This window comes from Trachypithecus francoisi, unplaced genomic scaffold (assembly GCF_009764315.1).
Source record: "Trachypithecus francoisi isolate TF-2019V2 unplaced genomic scaffold, Tfra_2.0 Lachesis_group13, whole genome shotgun sequence".
NCBI lineage: Eukaryota > Metazoa > Chordata > Mammalia > Primates > Cercopithecidae > Trachypithecus > Trachypithecus francoisi.
Window position 1 is genome coordinate 96,550,387 of NW_022681458.1, and position 9,913 is coordinate 96,560,299.

A 9,913-nucleotide genomic window follows, 5' to 3' on the forward strand; every position below is an offset into this window, starting at 1 on the left:
GTATCCGTCTTTTTATTATTTTTCCTGCTTGCCTTGCCATAAATCCTTTGTATCTGAGTTCTCATAATTTTATTTGTTAAACTCTGCATCAGTAATTCATTAAATTCTTCCAGTCATTTCTTTTTTAATCTGTTTGAATTTTTCGGATATGTAACTTAACCCTTCCCCTTCATTCTGCATTCCTTTATTAGCATTCTCCCTTTGTAATCCTTCTCAATGAACTCCTTCACCTTATTTTCTATTTCTCTTACTAATTCTTCAGCTGTATGTATGTGAACCATATATTGAGTTCTCTTTTCTGTGATGTTTTCACGCCCAGACTACTGGTTGTCATTGTTATTACATTTTATTATTGTTTGTTTCTGTTTCAATAAACAAAGTGTACAATACTTTCTTTTGCTTGAAGATATTTAGCATATTCATTTTAAAGTTAATCTGTAGGTTTGCAGTTTGTTGTCTTCAGCCTATAGGTTTGCTGATTCTTGTCTTTGCCTTATATTTGTCTTTTTACTTTCCCTCACGAGTCTGTATTGTCTTTGTGAGTTAGTCACCTTTACTGGGTTGTATACTTGTGGATGGGAAGATAATTTTTGTCCTGGCCTTTGTCTTTCTTTGTGACTTTAGGGCATAGGAGACATGCCATAGCATAAAGAGCTTTTATGAGATAATGGGTACATTTACTAAGACACTGTCTTTTAAAGAGATATTTCTTTTCTCCCCTTCTCCTAGGCCGACTATTCCTGCAAAGGTACAAAATATAGGAAAGCAAAAGCCACATTTCCACCAAAACCTATGACTACCTAAATTGACATAACCTAGACTGTTTCTACTCCAAGTTCTTCTGCCTTGCATTCCTTCCACCTTGACCTCCACCTCCCAACACTCTCCCATTCACATACAGCCCTAACCATCTTCTTTTGCCCCCACACATCCACCAACATTTCTATGATATATCTGTTGGCTGAGAAATTCATCTGAAATATCTTCATGTTTGGGTTAGTAGAAGGAGCCAAAATAGCATATTATTACACCAACTTCTCAGGAACTAAAACTTGGAAAAGTTCCTCAAAATATAAATATAGAGGCATATAAATTATTCACACCTTAAATTATTCTCACCACTGTAGAATCTCAGAAGCTAAATAGCATCCCGAAATTAGATACGTAAACCTACTCCCAGAGATCTTTGAGGATGGGTAATGTCATATAGCCTTTTCTTGTATTTCCCTATATCAGAATTTTGCACTGAGTAGGGCATCTATAAAACATTACTAAGTTACCAGTGTTTAAATTTCCATGTTACATTGTTGCTAAATCTGTGAGCTATTATGACCAAACTGATTGTAATATCTAGGAAAAGCAAAATAAAACAACAGTATCTTAAGGCTTAATTCCAGAATAACTCACGTCAATGAAAAGTTGTTAATATACAATCAGCCTACATTATACATCTTTCATTGATATATTTAGCATATAAATAAGACTTTAATATGTATTGCCCCATACACAAACACATTTTAGTGTTTCTAAAATATTGATATTTGTATTAATTAATCTGATCTGATTCTTTAAGTCCTTTTAAGTTAATACTAAACCAATATGTAAGAAGGAAGAGAGGTGAGGATTTCCATAAACTTGGTCAACAGTTTCAAAACGAAACACAATCCGATGGGGATTTTGTTTTCCTCCAGTTCCATAAGGTGAAAAAAAAGATGAAATGAGAGGAGATGGCATTCACCCATCCATTTAAAGTCAGTGCTGTATTTCCAAGGGCTAAAACAGTTACAGTTGCATTGTTCATTACTTTGGAAGTGTCACATTTTCTAGTATGACAATATGTATTATGGATGGGGGTTTTTATAGATGTGGAGAAATCTCTCTCAAAGTTATTTATTTGATTTTCTCCCCTTCTGCCTCTTTGTACTTCAGCGGCCAACCTTGGGATAATGGGATTACTTTATGCCTTCCACATCAGGCTCTGGATGAGTGCACAGAGGCCAGTGGCAAGAGAAATAAGATGGTTGTAAAAATGCAAACGTTGGAAGTTAAAAAAGGTGCACCCAATAACTTGCCCTTAAATTTAAAAGGAACTAAATGAGGAACTTCTGGACAATTTATCTTACTGTTTACTGATAACAAGTCACTTTGTTTTTATGTGCTCAGTCTAGTATTCCATAATTTATTTGAAAGAAGAAGAGAAATAATGTAGATAAATGATGAAGTGTCAGGGTCTGACACTCTTAAATGAAGCTATTATGGTCAAAGAGAAAACGTAAAACCTGCGGCTCATTATGAGAGTGTTCTACTTGTCAGTTAAGTGAAAAGGCCTGGAATGATTTCCAGTTTATTTGTCATTGCAGTTATTAAAGCTGTCTTTTTGGTGCCATGAAAATGAATTGAAGACTTTATTCGAAGTAAATTTGTACTAAAGCTTTCAGATGTATCTTATGTGAGCTCAGTGAGGCAAGGAAGCAGCTTAAAAGCTGAAATATTACAAGGAGACAACTACCAAAGTCTTTGAAACACAAAGAATAAATGAAGTGCTTTTTTGACTAGGAAACAAATTTTTGACTGTCATAATGGAATAAGATTGGTAATGGGATATAACATCTACTAATTGTTGGAAGATATTTTATCCCTATGAGGAATTAATTGCCTACATATTTTAGTAACAGTTCTACCAGCCTATCTTTCCAAATATTGATTTCCAAGAAAGGTTAAAGAATGCATCATTTTTGATAATACATACTTAATACTTAGTAAATATTAATGGAATAAATACATCATAGAAACAAAAAAATGTGTTTTGAGTAATAATAACTGCTAGGCTAGAACAATAATCTCTTAAAAACTTGAAAAGAAGTTCAAAAAACCAGAGTAGCATATTCCATTTTCCTAATTGAAATATCAGACTGCAAAAGGCTGCATCTTACTGCAATATATAAGTATATTATTGACATTTTAATCTTACAGGGCTCGTCTTCAAATACCTTACATCCTTACTGAGGTGTGAGAATAACCTGTACTTTAGCTTACATTGGAAGAAAATCAAATCAGATGGACTACTGACATGGTTGAGATGGATTCCTTTTAAGCATTGAAAAAATTAAGCCATTTGTTTCCTTCTTTCATGGCTGAGAGGTCTTTGCTTTCCCTTGTGCTACTCTGGCAATCACAAATATTTTTTGCATTGTTTAGTTACGCTTTTTGAAAGTCTGGAAGTGGACATTAATAGGGATACCAAAAGAAAAATGGATAGACTATATCAATTTTTCACCTCACCACATTAAATAAGAAAAATCACTAAAATGAATATTTTATTTCAGGCCTAAGAAATCTCCCAGTCATGCCGTTGACTTTTTATTGTGGATATTACAAATGTTTTGACACATATTCAGGGTCAGTTTACAAAGAAAACGGATTCTGCATCCTCCCCAAAGGTAATTCTTCAGTGTTTCCATCAGATTTTATAGCCATTTTCAGTGATATTGTCAGAGTACACGGTCTACCAGGCTCTTTATTATATGCCTTATTTTCAGGCATATAATAGTCTAAGTGTAAAGTCTTTAGTGTAAAGTCTCCCTCTGAAATCAAATTTGTTTTTATATTTGGAATATTTGAAATATTCCTATAGCTTTGATATTCTAATAGCTACAAATCCCAATGCTATAAAAATAAATGCTTTACAAAATCATAGCTGTGATGTAACAGTGAAGAAAGCTATACAACATAGCAATTGCTAGATAAAGGTGTAGAGAGTTTAGATGTAACCTGTTTGAGAGTCAGATTGTGTTTATACTCCCATTAAGGTTTGAAAAACAAACAAAATGGTTGAATTAGGTTAAATAAGCAATTACTTTGGAAACAAATTGACTAATTGATTCACATATTAGTATTAATATATACACATCTCCGTTTTTGTTGTTGTTTGTTTTTGAGACAGAGTCTCGCACTGTCACCCAGGCTGGAGTGCAATGGCATGATCTCCGCTCACTGAAACCTCCACCTCCTGGGTAGCTGGCTCAGCCTCCCGAGTAGCTGGGATTACAAGAATCCACCACCACGCACGGCTAATTTTTTGCATTTTTAGTAGAGATGGGATTTCACTATGCTGGCCAAGCTAGTCTTGAACTCCTGACCTCATGATCTGCGCACCTCAGCCTCTCAGAGTGCTGGGATTACAGGCGTGAGCCACCATGCCTGGCCACATCCTCCTTTTATGTGTACATACACTGCATAATCACCTTATGTTTTTGAGCCTATCCATTTTTTTTTAACCATTTAAGGAATTTTTATTAAACCAAGAATTTCATAACCCAAGTTACATTTCCTTGCTTAGTTATCAATTCTGTTATGTAAAACATAACTGACATTCTGAGCTATTCCACAGTTAAGAGTTACAAAATTAAATAAATGCTTTAAATTTTCATACTTTGCTGAAAATTCTTTTTCCCAGGGTCTATAAAACATTAATTTGTTTTTAATTTTAATTTTGAGATGGAGTTTTTTGCTCGTTGCCCAGGCTGAAGTGCAATGGCATGATCTTGGCTCACTGCAACCTCTGCCTCCCAGGTTCAAGCAATCCTCCTGCCTCAGTCTCTCTAGTAGCTCAGATTACATGTGCCCGCCAGCATGCCCAGCTAATTTTTTGCATTTTTAGTAGAGATGGGGTTTCACTACATTGGCCAGGCTGGTCTCGAACTCCTGACCTCAGGTGATCCACTCCAGCCTCCCAAAGTGCTGGAATTACATGGATGAGCCACCATGCCTGGCTTGTTTTTACATTTTCCTATATTTTTGTGTTTTGTTTGTTATTTTCAAATCAATAAGTAACCTAGGACTAGTAAGTTTGCTAGACTTGGTATTTCCTCAGTACATAAGGTTCACAGTTTGTTTTCCTTGTTTATGTTTTGCAATTTTTTCCATCGTATTTTAGTTTTTTGATGTTTAGTTTTCTTTGTTGAAACACAAGTTTTTTGGTTTTTGCTTCCCCCCCCCCCCGTGGTCCCTGATCAATTTTAAGCAGTTGGTACACCAGTAGCACTGTTAACTGCTTTCAGGAGCCTCTTTCGCACGGTAGGCTTGTAGTACAACTACAGCTTCAGAGACTCCGGAGACTCAAGCATATGAAGAAGTTTGGAATTATCAAGCTCCACTAATATGCCAGTGATTTTACCAGCAAGAGTAGTGTGCGTGGCTTGAATAAGAGGAAACAGTCGTTCACCAGATACAAACAGAAGTATCTACTTCCGCTGCTGAAGAGGGGCAAATGCCAACATGAAAGCAGTAAAAAGTTTTTGACCTTGGACATGAACAGCAAGCTGCTGCCTGGTAACCTGTGGATGTATATTAAGATGTTGTTGAGGAATGTGAATTCCTGCAGCATATTTGTACTGTGGAATGATGTGGACAGCAGGAGTGGAGCCAGCAGTAGCAGCTACAGGACATGGACTCGTTGTCTATATTGATGAGTTAGCAACACACTGTGTAGACATGACTGGTAGAGCCTGTGAAGAAGCTGGTCTCAGAGTGGTGGTTAGGAGCAGCTGAGCGGATAGCACAGGTCATATTTTGGAATGGATAAGGTCTGACACTCTGAGCAGCCCAGGGAGGACTTGGTCTTAGTTGAGCAATCTGGCCAGGAGGATAGTATGCAGCACGGTTCTGGGTCTTCGAGACAGCTGCCATGAAGTAACATGAAGAAGGTGCTGGCTGTTAGGGGTTGATTACAGGGTGGGGCACAGCTCGTACACTTGCCATCTTCTACACATATTGGTTGGTGAGGTGAGCCAGGTGCTCTTCTTTGCGGTGAGCTAAAGCTACATACAATGGCTTGCTGGCCACAATTTTACCATTCATTGCTGTAACTGCTTTAGCTACTTTTTCTGGAGAGGAGAAACATACAAAGTGAAACCCTTTGCTGCAACCACCCTCCATCGTAACATTTGCACTAGTGATTATACCAAATGGAGAAAACTCTTTCTGGAGACGTTCATCATCAATACTGTCATCAACATCTTTCACATAAACATTAGCACCCTGGTATCTGGTGATTCTATCTTGCTTCATCTGTCCAAATTTGCACTTAAGTTCTGTCTGCCCTTCCACTTTTTTCTGAGCTTGAACAATATATATTTGATTTCCACTGAACTCCTTTCCATTCATCTCATCCATAGCTGTCTGTAGATCTTCATGTCTTTCAAAGCTTACAAATCCAAATCCTTTGGATTTTCCACCTTCATCAGTCATTACTTTCACACTTAAGGTCGGTCCAACTTTGAACTCTTTTGCCCTAGCTCCAAGTTCTGCTGCTCTTTTCTTTAGGAGACCTAAACCGTCCAACAAATACGTTGAGACCATTCAGGCGCATCCCATTCATTTTTTTTAAATAGCTCCTTCAGCTGCTTCCTGTGTCTCAAAGTGTACAGATCCACAGCCCTTGGAATCACTTTTTTCACAAACTACCTTACACGAAAGGGAGTTACCAAAAGCAGAAAATGCATCACACAGTGCCTTCTCAATGGATTTGTCCTGATTTTTAACGAATACGTTCCCCACTCCACTTCTGAGCAGTGATTGATCACGATGAGACCACAGGACTCATACTGACTTGCCCTTTATAACATCAAAGTTCATGGCGGCCAGAGCACGCTCTGCGTCCGCTGGCTGCAGGAAGTTCACGTACACGTAGCCCAGGAAGCAGCGGGTGATCTGGTCTCTGAAGACCCGGATGGTGAGGGCGGCCCGGTTGAGCTGAACTTCTCTTGTAGCATCGCTTCAGTCACATCTGGGTGCAGGTCTCCCATGTACAGCGAGGCAATGGGGTAGCTGGGGGCGCTGGGGTTCATCGTAGCACGACTGCCCGCAGGGCCACAGGCCGCCACCCTTTCGTGAGAGGAGGAGAGCGAGTGCGCGGCAGGGGGTCTTGGATCCGGGGGCGGGAAGCAAAAGCATGCGCCGAGGGACAAAAATCAGCCAAATCGGAAATGACTTACCGGCCACAGAGTGAGGTCGGTTGGCCGCCGGCAGGAAGCCAGGGTGCCGGTCTCCGGTTCGGGCGGCAGGAAGGCCTCGGTCTCCTGGTTCCTCCTTGCAGCTGCTGCAGGGCCGCAGGCAGGGTCGGTCTTGGCTGTTGACTGGGTTATTTTATAAAAGAGGAAGAAAAAATATTATAATTCTCTGGCGGAGTAGATGCCGATTTGGGGGAAATTTTGGGAGGTCTTTTTAAAAGATTTTTTTAGGGCAAAAGACCATATTCAAGTTTTTATGTCAAGCTAATTAGTCCTCTGATCAAATATATTTTACCGGGGTTTATTTACTTAGTATGTAGATGTCAAAAACTAAATTAGTTGTATGATAAACATTGCAGTTTCTCTTTTTATTGAACTCATGGAATAAAGGAGGAGGCAGAATCATAAAACATACGAAATACATATTAAGTGCAATTAAAGGACCGCATAGGAGTCCAGAGGCATCTAATTTAGCTAATGTTTGTAGGCAAGGAAGACTTCCCAATGGAAAAAGATTCCTGACCTTAAACGTTGAAGAAACAGAAGAATTGACCCAGTAAGACTGTATCAGAAGGATTCTACCTGCATTTAGGTTTCCATAACCAACAATCTATCTAGCTAGTTCCTTTCCTTTCATGACACTAGGCCAAATTTCTTTGGAAGAAAAACCATTGAGCTGCTGCTTCCCCCACAAAACACTTAGAGTCAGTGTGGGACTCTAGCCAAATTAGTAACAGGGAGTTCAAAGCCAATTACGTTAGAAATGATTTGCTTTATTGTAGATAGCCATAGATTAAAATAATACTAATTTCCCTTCTTCCCTTCTTTTTCTTTGTAAATATGTATTCACAATGCCTACATACAGAAATAACATATGGTTATTAAACGACAATGGGAAACAAGAAATTTAATCTTTTACTATATAAGTTTACATAAACTTAGAAATAACAGAAAATCGTTTTTTAATGCTCCAGATGCTTTTCTTAAAGTTTTAATTTTCCATTTTTCCCTCAAAGCATGACAAGTAATTTTAACATTAAACTATAAGTCATTTGGATTATAGTCTCTATTAATGATTCAATTTCCAGATTAGATTGTTTATTATAATATGCCAACATAAGATATTAATCAATGAATGTGTGTTTATTGGTTATGCTTAAGTATCATTTTCAGGAAAGTAAATCTGTGGCTCTGAGGCAAATATTAAATAGATATGTGTCAAAGATTTTATTTAACCTGTTAATTAATGAATGGACCAGGAAAGTTAAAATCAGTTCAAAGAACATTTGATGAGGTAGGTATAGAGGTAATTTTAAGAAAACATATTAGGGTGAGATTCTTGGGTTAGATATAAAACTAGTTAATGTCTTTCTGGGCAATAAATTGTGACTTTCACAGTTATCTCTTCATTGGAGGGAAATGATTTGCATATCTGTACATTAGGTTGTGTTCCTAAAGAGTCGTAAATTTTGAAAAGTAAATAGAAAAGTAATAAAAGAGCATCTAGTACTCTATTGCTTGTTTCTGAACTTCAGGTAATTTTTCTAATAATTATATGTAGGCACTTCTTCAAAGACATTTTTCTAAAATTCAGTCACTACACTAGTACCTAAGTGTGGTTTGATTAAATTGGAGAGTCACTTCAATAATATACCAAAGTAGACAGTGTTGGCTTTTATGCTAAATCGGCTGCTTACAATTTCTGGTTTGGTCAAGATCTTATTTGATATTTGAAATTTTTTTAAATACACTTCCTAAAAATGGTCTTATAAATCTAGGTGCATTATTCCTATTAAAAGAGAAGCTAAAACTTAAGTCATAGTAATAACTATTTTAAAGAGATGGATGAATAAGGAAGGAGTCTCTTTATAATAAGAAAATGCATTAGAAATGTTTATAGTTATTGCGTGCTGGATCTAAACTGGATTGTTTCCTACTAAAATTCATGTGTTGAAACCCTAACCCGCAATGTGACTGTATTGGGAGACAGAATCTTTAGAGAGGTAATTAAGGATAAATGAGGTCCTAAGAGTGGAGCCCTAATCCAATATACTTGGTGTCCATATAAAAAGAGGGAGAGACACCAGGAATGTGCCCACACAGAGAGGAAAGGCCATGGGAGGACATAGCAACAAGGTGACCTTGAAAACACAAAGGAGGCTGATCTCAAGAAAAACCAACCTTGCTGGCCTCTTGATCTTGGAATTCCAGGCTCCATGACTGTGAGAAAATAAATTTCTATTGTTTAAGCCATGCAGTCTGTGGCATTTTGTTACTGTTTTCCTAGCCAACTAATACAATCTCTATTCACTAGAACATATTTTTGGTGAGAAATAAAGCTTATAATTTACAATGTATGTAAATGTACATTAGTCATAATTATTAAATACATTGGTTACATTAACTAAATTAGCTATTAGACACATTAGTCATAATCACTTTATTCCTAAAAGTGCATAGGTTAGAAGAACCTGAAAAACTAACCAAAGAAAACTACATAATAAAATCCACCAAAATATTTCCTATAAAATGTCTTAAATTATCAGCTCATTCCTTTGCCCTTACCAGCATGTCTCTTCCAATTTTTAAAACTAATTCAACCTTTTACTTTCTCACTTCTCAAAACGCATATTCTCCATTCTCTGAACTGAAACAACGACAAATATCTTGTTTATTTCAATTGCTTCTAAGAGAAAATGCCACTAGTTTCATAGAACCTGACTCCATTGGACAGCTGGTCATGTTTCTTAATCCCAGTCTGCACTGCTCCTGGCTAGTTCTGCTCACCAGAAGGTGTTGAATGAAAAGGGCTGTTTGAATCACAGTCCTGCCTTGCTAAGGCCTTGTTTAGCAATATCTGTTTGTATTTTTACATGGACTTAGAACTATGTAATAGACTAAAT

At 37.3% G+C, this 9,913-nt stretch overlaps 1 pseudogene; it reads right to left on the bottom strand.

The window, feature by feature from the left end:
* Positions 1 to 4,801: 4,801 nt before the first annotated feature.
* Positions 4,802 to 6,958, bottom strand: LOC117095409 (annotated as a pseudogene).
* Between the last annotated feature and the right edge of the window lie 2,955 nt (positions 6,959 to 9,913).